This window comes from Diabrotica undecimpunctata, chromosome 5, assembly GCF_040954645.1.
Source record: "Diabrotica undecimpunctata isolate CICGRU chromosome 5, icDiaUnde3, whole genome shotgun sequence".
In the NCBI taxonomy this organism is placed as follows: Eukaryota; Metazoa; Arthropoda; class Insecta; order Coleoptera; family Chrysomelidae; genus Diabrotica; species Diabrotica undecimpunctata.
The window spans coordinates 124,321,263-124,336,514 of record NC_092807.1 but is presented as its reverse complement, the minus strand read 5'-3'; positions in this window follow the sequence as shown (position 1 = coordinate 124,336,514).

Genomic DNA, 15,252 nt, shown 5'->3' with positions numbered 1-15,252 from the left:
AGAGTATAATAGACCAGCATTTCTGTGTCTGATTGACCTAAAGAAAGCGTTTGACAGAGTAAGACTCAAAGATGTAATCCATCTTCTGTATAATAGTTAAGTTCCCCTAAATATTATAAAAACTATCGATAACATCTACCAAAACAACAAAATGGAAGGCAGAATAGATGAACAACTTACACAACCTATAGAAATAGGCAGCGGAATAAGACAAGGAGATTCATTGAGCACCATGCTCTTCAATTTGATCATGGATGAAATCGTCCAAACCGTTAACGAAGGAAGAGGATACAAAATGGGAAACAAAAAAATCAAAATACTCTGTTACGCAGGCGACGCAATATTGATAGCCCAAGATGAAGATAGTTTGCAAGGACTGGTCCACAGATTTAACATAAGAGTGAAAGAATTTAATATGACAATCTCTTTTTAGAAAACTAAAACAATAGTAGTCAGTAAAGAACCAACCAGATGTAAAATAGAAATTGATGGCATCAGTATTGAACAAGTAATGGAAATAAAATACCTGGAAATTACACTGTCTAGTTATGAAGACCTGGACAAAGAAGTGAGAGATCAAGTACAAAAAGCAAATAGACTGACAGAATGCCTTAATAACGCTATATGGCGAAACAGACACATTGACACTGAGATGAAGTCAAGAATTTATAAAGCCAGTGTAAGACCAATAATGACATACGCTTCAGAAACAAGACCCGACACAGACACAACGCAAAGACTACTGGAAACGGCAGAGATGAGAGTACTGAGAAGAATTATAGGAAATACGCTGAGAGATCGAAAGAGAAGTAAAGACATTAAAAGTACAGTGTATAAATGAATGGACACAAAATAGAAAAACAGAATGGAATAACCACATAAGCCGAATGGAGGAGACCCCTCTCGTCAAAATAGCAAGAGATAAGTCACCAATCGGCAGAAGAAGTACCTGACGACTACGCAAAAGATGTAGTGACAACCTTCCATAGAAGTATTAATCCGCCAATGAACAAGCAGAATTGCTTATAAAGAGGAAGAAGACGAAGAAGTAGATATTTAAATCGGTAGGTGTCTAGCGCTTTTTTAACGTAACACGCGCTTAGGTGCCATGAATTTCCCTAAGTCTTTTAGTTGATGACCACTGTCCCCCACGCTATTAACCGTCTTCTTAAGTTTGTCAAAGTAAGTTTTTCATTTTGTTTTACTAAATATACTTTTTAGCAGATATTGATAGTACTTTTCTGATTCATAATGATATTATTAACTCGTGATTTTTAGAGATCTTACTTTTTTTAGAACAAAATGGAGAATTCGAAGAAGTGTAAAGTTGAAAGAAATAACGATCCTGACATTTGGTTGAAATGGTTCGAGGAGCTGAGTGATAACTAGGATGGACCTAATACTGACGACGAAAGTGATTCTGGAGAAGAAGACCACGTGACTGAAAGTGAACATAAAACGGCTTTCATACAAGAAGCAGACGAAACTGACAAAAGTGATACTTTTGGAAGTGAAACTAAAGAATTTGATAATCGAGCAAAAGAGTATTACACGGAAAAAGATGGAACAAAATGGAATAACACTCGAGAAAAAAAAAACTGAAATTGACATCTGGAGTCTCTTGTTCGATGAGATAGTGATAAACACAATAGTTCATTTCACTAATATTTACATAGATAGAATCCCTAATAATTTACACAGTTTCTGGGACTATTCAAACAGAAATGGTCTGGAATCTTGCTACTTATCTATGAGTAAATCTAGATTTCGCTTCTTGATACGAAGCTTACGGTTTGACAGTATTATTGATAGAGATAAGCCAAAAGCTATTGACAAATTGGCACTAATAATAGATGTACTAGAATTACTTTTAAACAATTTTCAAGCTTACTTTGCACCAAGTGAGTACGTCACAGGCTACGAACAACTTTAGAGGTAGATGCAGCTTTAAACAGTCCATACCGAGTAAATCAGCTAAATACGGCCTGAAAATATGTTCTTTAACTGACACTAAGACAGCTTACACTTTGAATTTGAAAGCCTATGCAGGTAGGCATGTAGAAGGTCATTACCAAATAAGCAACTCGGGAGAAGAAATTGTGTTGCGTTTAATTGAACCAGTATCTAGCTCTAATCGAACTATCACAGGCGATAACCGGTGCACCAGTATTCCTTTAGTGAAAAGGGTCTTTACAGAAAAAAAAAACTAACTTACATAGATACGATGAGGAAAAATAAACGAGAAATACCAAAGGAATTCTTTCCAATACGAAATAAAGTGAAGCACTCCTCCGTATTTGGCTTTCCCGAATACTGCGCTTTAGTGTCCTATTGTTCAAAAAAAAAAAACAAGGTTGTACTAGCTTTATTCACATTCCATTCCACCGTTGATACAGATGAGTCTACTGGAGATAAAAATAAACTTGAGGTCGTGACTTTTTATAATATAACTAAAGTTGGCGTCGACCTTGTTGACCATCATATGAACGAGAAGATATCGTGTGTTCGGTTCTTGCAAAACCCGAGAGTTGATCAAACCTCAAATAGAACGAAGGTCTCAAAATCCAAACATTTCAAGAACTCTACGACAACGTGCAAAATTGCTACTTGGTATTGGGGAAGATAAGCAGCCAGTTGAAGCTAGAACCGGATCCCGGAGCCAGCTAGAACCGGAACCAGCTAGAGGAAGATGTTATGTATGTGGAAGGGTTCGGAATAAAACCACCAGAAAATTCTGTTCCAAATGTGGAAAATGAGTTTGTGGTGACCATTTGAAAGAAATCTGTATAAACTGTCATCAAAATGAGGTTATGTGAATATATTATCGTTTACTTGAAAATAAAGTTTTGTTGTAATAATTTTTTGGTTTTATCTTGATAAATACACTGTACTGATTATATTTCCACAGAAAATAAACTAAAAGTCCAAAAAAATGGCAAATAAAAATGGATGTCATTTGTCCCCCACGCCACTAAATATGTCATTCTTAGTCACGCCACTAATAGAGGGTTAATTTTTATTCCCATATTTTTCCATCTGTTGTCTTATAATTAAAAGTCATCATTTTTATCATGTAAAAATCTAACCACCAATGTATACGAGTGAGGTTACTACCCCAATATTGGGTGCCAATTGGTTAGGCTTCGTATTCGTGTTTTAGTGTTAGTCTTATCTTAAATGCAAATTTGAACAATAAGATTAATAAATAATCTAGACAAATAAAAGATTATATTAACTAATCATACTTATATACATAAACAAAATTTTAATAGAAAGCAAATCTTGATTATAAATATTAACAAAACTAGATATATTAATATATTTATCATTAAATATTAAATCCGTCATTAAATCACATACTTGGTTCTCTTTTTTCGTTTAAATGTAGTTTGTTCCTTCAAGGACACAAAAGCAACGTCAAGTCAAATTAATGTCCGATCTTAACGACCAGATAAAATTTGAAACGGGGTTTTTTGTAATTCGTAAGGCAATTCCTTCATCGACCTTGCAAGGCTATTGACGTTCTCGCCCATTCCCAATGGGCGCAGCTTTTCAGCCGGTCACTCACACGGATGTATCGAATTTTGCAGTTTAAGGGTTCTACACAGCTTTTCTGATTAACCATTAATTTAGTTGAATTAATCATTATCATCTTTAAAAATCATGAAAGATATGAAAAAGGATTAAACAAAATATATTTTACGTTCTATACTAACGGTACAATAATTTTACAAGCGATTTACGAAGTAGATTAGATTCGCATACCGTAAATAAAGACATCAATGGACAAGGCTCTGTAACAAGGACATACATAAGATAAAGGAACTAGCAATAGCTATAGTTCATAAAAATACAATCTGACTAGAGAACAAAATGATTTTAAAAATGGATGTTACGCCAATATTCTTCGTATTTTACCATATTATTCCTGTAGACATACAGTATGATTGCTCAAAAGTCGTATTTATGCAATTAAATCGAATCGTGTGGAGGTGATATTAAAGATTGTGCAAAATATTCTTTAATTCTGGCTACTGACGTTTAATATTTTATCGCCAGTCCATGTTGGAACCATATTGACTTACAACGATCTATGCTGCACTTTAATCACTATAAACGATAGTCTTAAAAATTAAGGAACGAAATCTTTAGTGTCAAGTGACAACCCGACAACCGTCAGTCGACACTGAGGAGTAGGCAGATTGAGACTTCAGTGTCGTTTGACGGTTCTCGTATTTCTGAAGAACAAGATATTGGTACGAGTAAGGGGAGTAGGCAGATTGGGATCCCGAACTGGAACGGAACCATATCCCTCTTGATAATGGCAAAAAAAGGGTGCCGAAACGTCGAGTTTTCAATTCTTAACGCAGTTCTTCCCGAAACTTAGTATTTTCATTTACCTGACCGTGCAACTATCAACTATATATATACATGTGGTGTTAAAAAGTCCTGCATCACCTAAGCGCCTTATAGTTTTTGAGCTTTAACACAAGTTTTTTGTATATTTTCGCTAATTCATTTTAAGTTTGTGCTTGTAATTAGCATTATCGGTATAGTTACTAATGTTTTTTTTTAAATATCTGATTGAAGTATTTCCCATTATCCGAGAAAATATGAGGTGATGATTAAGTCGTTAAAGTACTGTTAAATGGAATCTTAGTAACAAATTTGCCACATATTTTGACTATATAAACACTGTAGTTACCCTAACACATTTATTCGCTCTTTGATTTTTGATAAAAAAGTCAAAATGTCATCCCAAACCAAACAAACTAAACGGACGAAAAGCGTTTTGAAATTATATTTCACCATAAAAATAACAAATCTAGTCGCGAAATAGCATCCGCAGTAAACTGTAATCAATCTACAGTAATTAGAGTCATTAAGAAGTATGCTAAACAAGGAAAAATCGACAACAAACCGCGTAGTAGCCTTCCAAAGAAAACTTCTGTTCGGGATGACGCTGCGTTAAGAAGAACAAGTCTGGCAGACAGAAGCCTTAATTTCACCCAATTGACGAAGCTGTGGTCTGAATCTACAGGTGTAAGCATGTGCACTTCCACTGTGAGAAAAAAACTGCTTAGTTTTGGACTTAGGGGATGTAAGGCACGGAAGAAACCACTGCTTTCAGAAAAGCAAAGATTGCACCGTTTGAAATGGGCCAAGGAACATCGAATCTGGATAGCAGAGCAGTGGCAGAGTGTACTGTTTAGTGATGAATCCTCTTTCAATATTAATAATCATGCTGGAAATACCTACGTCAGAAGATTTCCCGGTGAAGAATTTCTTCCAAAAGGTGTTCTTTCCACAATTAAACATCCAACTTCCGTTATGATATGGGGTTTTATATCCGCTCGAGGAGTTGGTCGCCTACACGTTGTCTCTGGGATGATGAATGCTACCAAATACATTGAGGTACTCTAGAATAAGATGCTGCGTAGTGGAAAAGACCTGTTTGGCGAAGAAAAATTTATTTTTCAGGATGATAATGCTTCTTGCCATAGAGGAAAATTGGTTAAAGCTTGGATGGAGAGTAATGAAATTGATAAGATGGACTGGCCAGCGCAATCCCCGGACCTCAATCCCATCGAGAATTTGTGGCAAAGAATATCAAACATCATTTCCAAAAGCAAACCCACAAATAAAACAAAATTAATCGAATCTCTAATCCACGCTTGGCATCACTGTATTTTCATGGAAGAACTGCAAAAATTAATAAATTCCATGCCCAAAAGATGTGAACTAGTTATTTAAAACAAGCGCCAATTAAATATTAAAAATATTAAAATAAATGGTTAAAAAACATTTAAGGTAAATGCCTTAAACTTCTATATTCATGTATTTGGTAAGGTGATACAGGACTTTTTAACACCACTATATATAGTTAATAAATTTCTTTCTCTTTTTAGCTGTTTCCTATAAGGAACGATAAGATTCATAACTAGTTAAATAATATTTATGGCCAAATAATATTGGAAGTATTTTATACCAAAACATTCCGCAAAAAGAATAAAAGCATATTACATTATCTTACTAAATGGTCGTTATGAACAATAAATATACCCATATAAGGCCATAAGATGACGATATCTAGTGACGCATGCGAATAAAACTAAAATTTTATTATTATTCCGGATCCTAAATGTTAGCACAACAGGACAGGTAGCAACGTATTTCGAGGTGCCTTTAATTTGTTTTTTTATTTTTCATATAAATTTATGTAGTCTACAGCTTAGAATCCGAATGATCAGATGTTACGTTTTTTCTGTCTTACTGTATGGCTGTGAAAGTTGGACAATGAACTCCGAAATAGAAAAAAGAATAGATGCCTTTGAGATGTATATATACAGACGAATCTTGAGGATTCCATGGGTACAAAGAGTTACTAATGTTGAGGTACTTCGTCGCATGTGTAAACAAAAAGAATTACTAAGAATAATCAAAGAGACGAAAATGCAATACTTGGGTCATGTGCTGAGAGGCGAAAGATATGAATTACTTCAAGTTATACTGGAAGGAAAAGTACAGGGCAAAAGATCAGTAGGAAGACGCCAGAACTCGTGGCTGAAAGACCTGAGGAGGTGGTTCGACCGCTCATCCGCAGAGATCTTTCGCGCAGCAGTTTCCAAAACTACAATTGCCATTTGGATCGCCAACCTTCGAAAGGAGACGGCGCAATGAGAAGAAGAATATAAATTTATGATAAAACTTAACTCAATTTTATTTTTTTTATGTTTCTTAATGCTACCGCTTCAAATTAAATGAGAAATAATAAGTTCATCCAATAATATTTAAACCATAGATCTTTTCGAAAACTAATTAGATGTAACATATGATTAACTTTATTAATCCGCTGGGGATAATATTGTTTAACTAGGAAAAATTGCGTTTTAAACAATTTATTTATCTATATAATGTTGACCTAGGTTAACATTGTTGACAAGTATGTTTTAATTACCGTAAAATAAGGTGAAATGGATCCAAAGGGACAAAATTGATAATTGCGAATGATTCTGAATATTTTAATTTTCCCTGAAATCTAAACGGTTGATCACGTCGCTTTAGTTAGAAAACACTAGCGTGAAGCCTATGATTGTTTACTTGAAGTAAGTATATTTTTTTTTATTTACGCTGTAACCACCAGGGTTATTAGCGACCTAAATATATAATACAGGTAAAGTTAGAAAAAAATTACAATAATTGATACAGTCCTGAGTCTTTAAGATAACTTATTGTGTTTTTAATGTTCATGTTTTTTCCTAAGGCTTCCTTTATATTATTTGGTATAGTGCGCTTCCTTCTTGCTGCTTCATATGTTTTGCTTTGAGTTAGTATATGCTTCACGGAGAGTGTTACTTGACAATTTTCACACATTGGCGGCACAGTTCGCGTAAAGAGGTGGTTATGTGTAAAGTTACTGTGTCCTAGTCGCAAACGTGTTATTCTCACTTGGTCGTGTCTATTTGCTGTGGGTTGGAGCCACGGTTTCACTAATTGTTTGATTTCCTTGAGTTTATTTTGTGATGCACTCCACTTATTTTGCCACGCACTTAACACTTTATATTTTATTTCTGACTTAAAATCATCTGAAGAAACCTCATTAATAAGGATGGAGTCCTGGCTGAAGGATGCTAAGCGGGCTAGTTCATCTGAATGTTCACCTGAATGTGATGGAACAAACATGAAGTCAACAGTGATCTTATTATTATTTAGAATCTCTATTTCTATTATGAGAGAAATGGACTGTTTCCACTCTTTTATGTGGATAAGTGCTTGTAATATTGCAAACAACTCTGCAGTGTATGTCGAAGTAATGGGATTAAATTTAAATTTTAAGGATGTATTGGGTGTGAGGATGGCTGCACCAACACCGTCTGAAGATTTGGATGCGTCAGTGTATATCTTATAGTGATTTTTATAAGTTTCCATTTCTATTAAGAATGATTGTTTGATCAGGTCTGTTATAGTCTCACGTTTTTTATATATACTAAGGTTAGTATTAATCTTGGGAAATTGGTATTAACCAAGGTGGAGAAGTTAGGAAATTTGTTGGGAAAATTTCAGGAAATTCAAGATGTAGGTCATGAAGGTTTCTTCTAACTCTCTCGTAAAATGGTGGATCTAGTCTTGTTGTAGATAAAGTGTCTTGAAATCGATCTGTGACGTATTGGTATAAGTAGGGTGTTCTTTATTACTAGCTATTTTAGAAGCATACGAGAAAGAAAGGTATTTGGATAGTAAACTTAGGGGTGGTTCTCCTGTTAAGCATTGTAAACTTTCAACTGGTGTCGTTCGAAACGCACCTGTAGCTATTCGTAGAGCTGTGCTTTGAACAGTTTCTAAGGTTTTCAATACTGATACTTTGCTTGATGAATAAACTATCGCACCATAGTCGAGTTTGGATCTAACTAAAGATTTATATACATGTAATAGTGTACTTTGATCTGCTCCCCAGTTTTTGCTGGAAATAGTTTCATAAAATTTAGTCCTGCTTGGCATGATTTTTTAAGTTCTTCTGTATGCTTTTTCCAGGAGAGCTTTTGGTCGAAAACCATACCTAAAAATCTGATATTATTTGTGAAACTAAGGGTTTGATTATATAGCTTCAGATGTGGAGTTAGAGTGTTATGTTTTCGTGTGAATAAAATACATTTAAAAATAAAATTAAAGACAGTCAAGATTTCCTTTCACGCAAAAATAGTCTATGTATCTGTTGATACGTATTTCGCTTTAATAAAGCTCATCAGAACAGTTATTCATAGGCTTTCTCAACGTGAAAATTAATCTTTTCCTGTCTTTGTGAAGCAACGATAAAATGGCTTCGAAACGGACGCAATAGCGACATCTGATATTAAATCCGTAAAATAGTTTCGAAACACAATTCAGGTAACTGCCTTAATCTGAACCTTCTATAAATGCAAGGTATAACAGACGCTGATAAAGATGTTAATAGAGACATGGGGAATCTAAAATTTGCATTCCACGACATGTCTCCTCAGCTAAGCAGAAATCGTTAGCGAATTGGTTTCTTGTACTCATACAGAGTAGATCCGAATAAAAATAAAATTAAAGACAGTCAAGATTTCCTTTCACGCAAAAATAGTCTATGTATCTGTTGATACGTATTTCGCTTTAATAAAGCTCATCAGAACAGTTATTCATAGGCTTTCTCAACGAGAAAATTAATCTTTTCCTGTCTTTGTGAAGCAACGATAAAATGGCTTCGAAACGGACGCAATAGCGACATCTGATATTAAATCCGTAAAATAGTTTCGAAACACAATTCAGATAACTGCCTTAATCTGAACCTTCTATAAATGCAAGGTATAACAGACGCTGATAAAGATGTTAATAGAGACATGGGGAATCTAAAATTTGCATTCCACGACATGTCTCCTCAGCTAAGCAGAAATCGTTAGCGAATTGGTTTCTTGTACTCATACAGAGTAGATCCGAATAAAAATAAAATTAAAGACAGTCAAGATTTCCTTTCACGCAAAAATAGTCTATGTATCTGTTGATACGTATTTCGCTTTAATAAAGCTCATCAGAACAGTTATTCATAGGCTTTCTCAACGTGAAAATTAATCTTTTCCTGTCTTTGTGAAGCAACGATAAAATGGCTTCGAAACGGACGCAATAGCGACATCTGATATTAAATCCGTAAAATAGTTTCGAAACACAATTCAGATAACTGCCTTAATCTGAACCTTCTATAAATGCAAGGTATAACAGACGCTGATAAAGATGTTAATAGAGACATGGGGAATCTAAAATTTGCATTCCACGACATGTCTCCTCAGCTAAGCAGAAATCGTTAGCGAATTGGTTTCTTGTACTCATACAGAGTAGATCCGAATAAAAATAAAATTAAAGACAGTCAAGATTTCCTTTCACGCAAAAATAGTCTATGTATCTGTTGATACGTATTTCGCTTTAATAAAGCTCATCAGAACAGTTATTCATAGGCTTTCTCAACGTGAAAATTAATCTTTTCCTGTCTTTGTGAAGCAACGATAAAATGGCTTCGAAACGGACGCAATAGCGACATCTGATATTAAATCCGTAAAATAGTTTCGAAACACAATTCAGATAACTGCCTTAATCTGAACCTTCTATAAATGCAAGGTATAACAGACGCTGATAAAGATGTTAATAGAGACATGGGGAATCTAAAATTTGCATTCCACGACATGTCTCCTCAGCTAAGCAGAAATCGTTAGCGAATTGGTTTCTTGTACTCATACAGAGTAGATCCGAATAAAAATAAAATTAAAGACAGTCAAGATTTCCTTTCACGCAAAAATAGTCTATGTATCTGTTGATACGTATTTCGCTTTAATAAAGCTCATCAGAACAGTCCTATTTTACGGATTTAATATCAGATGTCGCTATTGCGTCCGTTTCGAAGCCATTTTATCGTTGCTTCACAAAGACAGGAAAAGATTAATTTTCACGTTGAGAAAGCCTATGAATAACTGTTCTGATGAGCTTTATTAAAGCGAAATACGTGTCAACAGATACATAGACTATTTTTGCGTGAAAGGAAATCTTGACTGTCTTTAATTTTATTTTTATTCGGATCTACTCTGTATGAGTACAAGAAACCAATTCGCTAACGATTTCTGCTTAGCTGAGGAGACATGTCGTGGAATGCAAATTTTAGATTCCCCATGTCTCTATTAACATCTTTATCAGCGTCTGTTATACCTTGCATTTATAGAAGGTTCAGATTAAGGCAGTTATCTGAATTGTGTTTCGAAACTATTTTACGGATTTAATATCAGATGTCGCTATTGCGTCCGTTTCGAAGCCATTTTATCGTTGCTTCACAAAGACAGGAAAAGATTAATTTTCACGTTGAGAAAGCCTATGAATAACTGTTCTGATGAGCTTTATTAAAGCGAAATACGTATCAACAGATACATAGACTATTTTTGCGTGAAAGGAAATCTTGACTGTCTTTAATTTTATTTTTATTCGGATCTACTCTGTATGAGTACAAGAAACCAATTCGCTAACGATTTCTGCTTAGCTGAGGAGACATGTCGTGGAATGCAAATTTTAGATTCCCCATGTCTCTATTAACATCTTTATCAGCGTCTGTTATACCTTGCATTTATAGAAGGTTCAGATTAAGGCAGTTATCTGAATTGTGTTTCGAAACTATTTTACGGATTTAATATCAGATGTCGCTATTGCGTCCGTTTCGAAGCCATTTTATCGTTGCTTCACAAAGACAGGAAAAGATTAATTTTCACGTTGAGAAAGCCTATGAATAACTGTTCTGATGAGCTTTATTAAAGCGAAATACGTATCAACAGATACATAGACTATTTTTGCGTGAAAGGAAATCTTGACTGTCTTTAATTTTATTTTTATTCGGATCTACTCTGTATGAGTACAAGAAACCAATTCGCTAACGATTTCTGCTTAGCTGAGGAGACATGTCGTGGAATGCAAATTTTAGATTCCCCATGTCTCTATTAACATCTTTATCAGCGTCTGTTATACCTTGCATTTATAGAAGGTTCAGATTAAGGCAGTTATCTGAATTGTGTTTCGAAACTAATATACGGATTTAAAATACATTTAGTTTTTGTCGGTGAAAATTGTAATCCGATAGTCCTAGACCATGATTCTAATTGATTGATTCTTTGTTGTAAATGTTTTTAAATAGATGTAGAGTTTTTTCCTTTGGCAAATAAAACTAAGTCATCAGCGTATAATCTTCCTTTAACAATCGGTGAGCATTGTTAAAGTATGTCGTTTATGGCTATTAGAAAAAGAGTTGAGCTTATAACTGATCCTTGTGGTACTCTTGAATTTTTTATCTGAGTTAACGTTGTCTGATCGAACTATGAACCTGCGAGATTGAAGAAAATTGGAAATAAATTTTAACATATTGCCTCTGATATTCCAATTATCTTCTTCTTCAGTGCCTTATCCGGTCCGGATGTTGGCGATCATCAAGGCTATCATGGTTTTGTTGACTGCTCTGCGAAACAGCTCCGCTGAGGTCATCCCAAACCATTGTCGGAGATTTTTCAACCACGAGATACGACGGCGTCCCGGTCCTCTTCTGCCAAATACTTTACCCTGCATAACAAGTTGAAGAATTCGATATTTTTCTTCGTTCCGCATCACGTGGCCGAGGTACTCAAGCTTACGTTGTTTAATTAAATTAAGCACTTCTTTTTCTTTTGTCATGAGCTGTAGGACCTCAACGTTGGTGACATGGTCCACATAAGATATTTTTAGTATCCTTCTGTATATCCACATCTCGAAGGCTTCGATTCGTTTTTCAGTGGCTTGCGTCAGTGTCCAGGCTTCAACTCCATATAGTAACACTGGAAGAACGTAGCACCTCACTATCCGCATCTTGGTTCCCAAACTGAGATCACTGCAGCACAGCAAGGATCTCAACTTAATAAATGTAGACCGTGCCATTTCAATTCTGGATCTAATCTCTTGAGCGTAGTCCCATTGTACGTTGAGGGTAGTTCCGAGGTAAGTGAATCTGTCGACTCTCTGGATCTCTTCGCTACCTGCCATTATTCCAATTATGCAATTTTGATATGATATTGTGTCGCCAGACAGTATCATAAGCTTTGTTAATATCAAAAAAACTGCGATACAATCTTGCTTATTTGCAAATGCTTTATGTATTCCTGACTCCAAGTCTATTAAGTTATCTATAGTGGATCTATTTTGCCTAAATCGGCTTTCTTGTGGAATAAGGAGTTTTTGTTGTTCTAAATACCATTTCAACCTTTTATTTACCATTTTCTCTAACACTTTACATATAATATTGGTTAAAGATATTGGTCGATATGACTCAGGTGATGTCCGGGATTTCTCAGGTTTAAGAAGTGGTAGTATTTTTGCTTCAGACCAATATGATGGGAAAACCTGGTTACTCCAGATAAATTATAAAGGTCTAGTAATAAATTTTTCCCATTGTCTAAGTAAGTATATTGCTTTATTGAAAAGGCTTCTTTAAATTATAGCTGTATTTTTAATAAGTTTGCTTAGCTTCCTAGCTTTCCGGTGCCTGAGAAAAACTACAAAAAAAATGTGCGATTTTAATTAATTATCTTAATAGTAACATGTTCTCTGTCTGTCAACACATGTAATCACACTATTTTGCAGGGTATCATAATTTACGCGGGAAATTAAAAATTCATAATGGGGCTAATTTGATCAGAAGTTGATAGCGTTTATTCTGAAGAAATCTTAAATTAGTGCTTTCTTTTTAGAAAAATGGTTCGAAATTATAAAAGAAAACCATATAAGGACTATGACGAAGTAAGGTTGAAGAAAAAATGGTGAGCAGACTGTATTTTCAGCGAACGAAGAAAAACCATAATACAGCGTGCTGCAATATGCGGCGAGTGGGGATTTCCCCTTGACTTGCGAGATATAAAATATTTAGCCAGAAGTGTTTTGGATGCCCAGAGTCGACAAGTGCCTCCTTTCAAAAACAATTTACGTGGAACTGACCGGGTATATTCAGTACTAAAACGACATAAAGGAGAAATTACCCAAAAAGTGGAGACTAATATTAAAAGACCTAGAGGTAGTATTTCAAAATAAACTTTAATTGCCTGTTTGGAGAATCTGCTAGAGAATTAGAAAATATACCACCTAATATCATTTTTTTTAAAGGTTAAAATACGTTTATTGACGTTTCAATTTCCACTTCGAAAATCGTTCTCAAAATACAAACATTAGTAAATTAAACAAATTTTGTTTTTTGTTACTTAGTGAAAAATTCTTCTAATAATTTAATTTTAACTGACTCATCTATATTGACAATTCAGACATACATTATACATTTTAAAGTAGACGACTTTAAAATGATATTGCCAATATTGTTGAGTTGCGTTCCTAGGACGACTTTACTTATAAGATAGTTCATTCGATTACATGAAATCAACTTTAACCTTAGAATATCCGTCAGAAAAGATCATAACATGTAATTCGTCTTTAAAAAGACAAATACATGCCATGATGACAGTAAAATTCTCCTGTTAGTGATTCCATAGTAAATTATGAATCACTAACAGGAGAATTTTACTGTCATCATGGCATGTATTTGTCTTTTTAAAGACGAACTACATGTTATGATCTTTTCTGACGGATATTCTCAAGTTAAAGTTAATTTCATGTAATCGAATGAACTATCTCCCTCATAATTTACTATGGAATCACTAACAGGAGAATTTTTTTACTGTCATCATGGCATGTATTTGTCTTTTTAAAGACGAATTACATGTTATGATCTTTTCTGACGGATATTCTCAAGTTAAAGTTGATTTCATGTAATCGAATGAACTATCTTATAAGTAAAGTCGTCCCAGGAACGCAACTCAACAATATTGGCAATATCATTTTAAAGTCGTCTACTTTAAAATGTATAAGGTATGTCTGAATTGTCAATATAGATGAGTCAGATAAAATTAAATTATTAGAAGAATTTTTCACTAAGTAACAAAAAACAAAAATTTGTTTAATTTACTAATGTTTGTATTGTGAGAACGATTTCCGAAGTGGAAATTGAAACGTCAATAAACGTATTTTAACCTTAAAAAAAAACCTAATATCATATTCGATTACGACGAGACCAATGTACAAGATTAGCTCGGAAATAAGAAAATGATATTTCAACGCGTCACTAAATATGTGTGCTTCGGCTTCAGGATTGCTGTTACCACCATCTATAATTAATAAAGCAGAAAAAATGTGGTAGCAATGGACTGAAAATGGTCTAAAAGGATCACCTTGCTGTACTGACAGATATTGCTCTGTAGGTTCTCGATATAGTCTCAACCATCACGTGTGGATAGATTCACAGACATTTACGGATTGGTTTACTTTGACCTTTTTACCACACGCAAAACGTCTTGAAGGGCCAAAAATCATCATAGGAGATAGCTTTTCCTTTTATTTTACCGATGAGGTGATATCTTTATGCGAAAAAAACAATGTGGGCTTCATACGTTTTTTTCAAAAACTCAACACGTTTGACCTAATCACTTGGAGGAAAACTCTTAGTGATTGGAAAAACTGTCACCCCCACATTAACCACAATAGGAAAGAATAAGAATAACCACTAGTGTACCAATAATTTGTGTATATAGTGCGTCGACTATCCAAAAGATCATCCATAAACTATTTTACATTCCAGAAAGGGACATGTCACCTGTTTTTTCTTTCCGGTGTAGACCACGGTGACCAAGTGTACCCTGC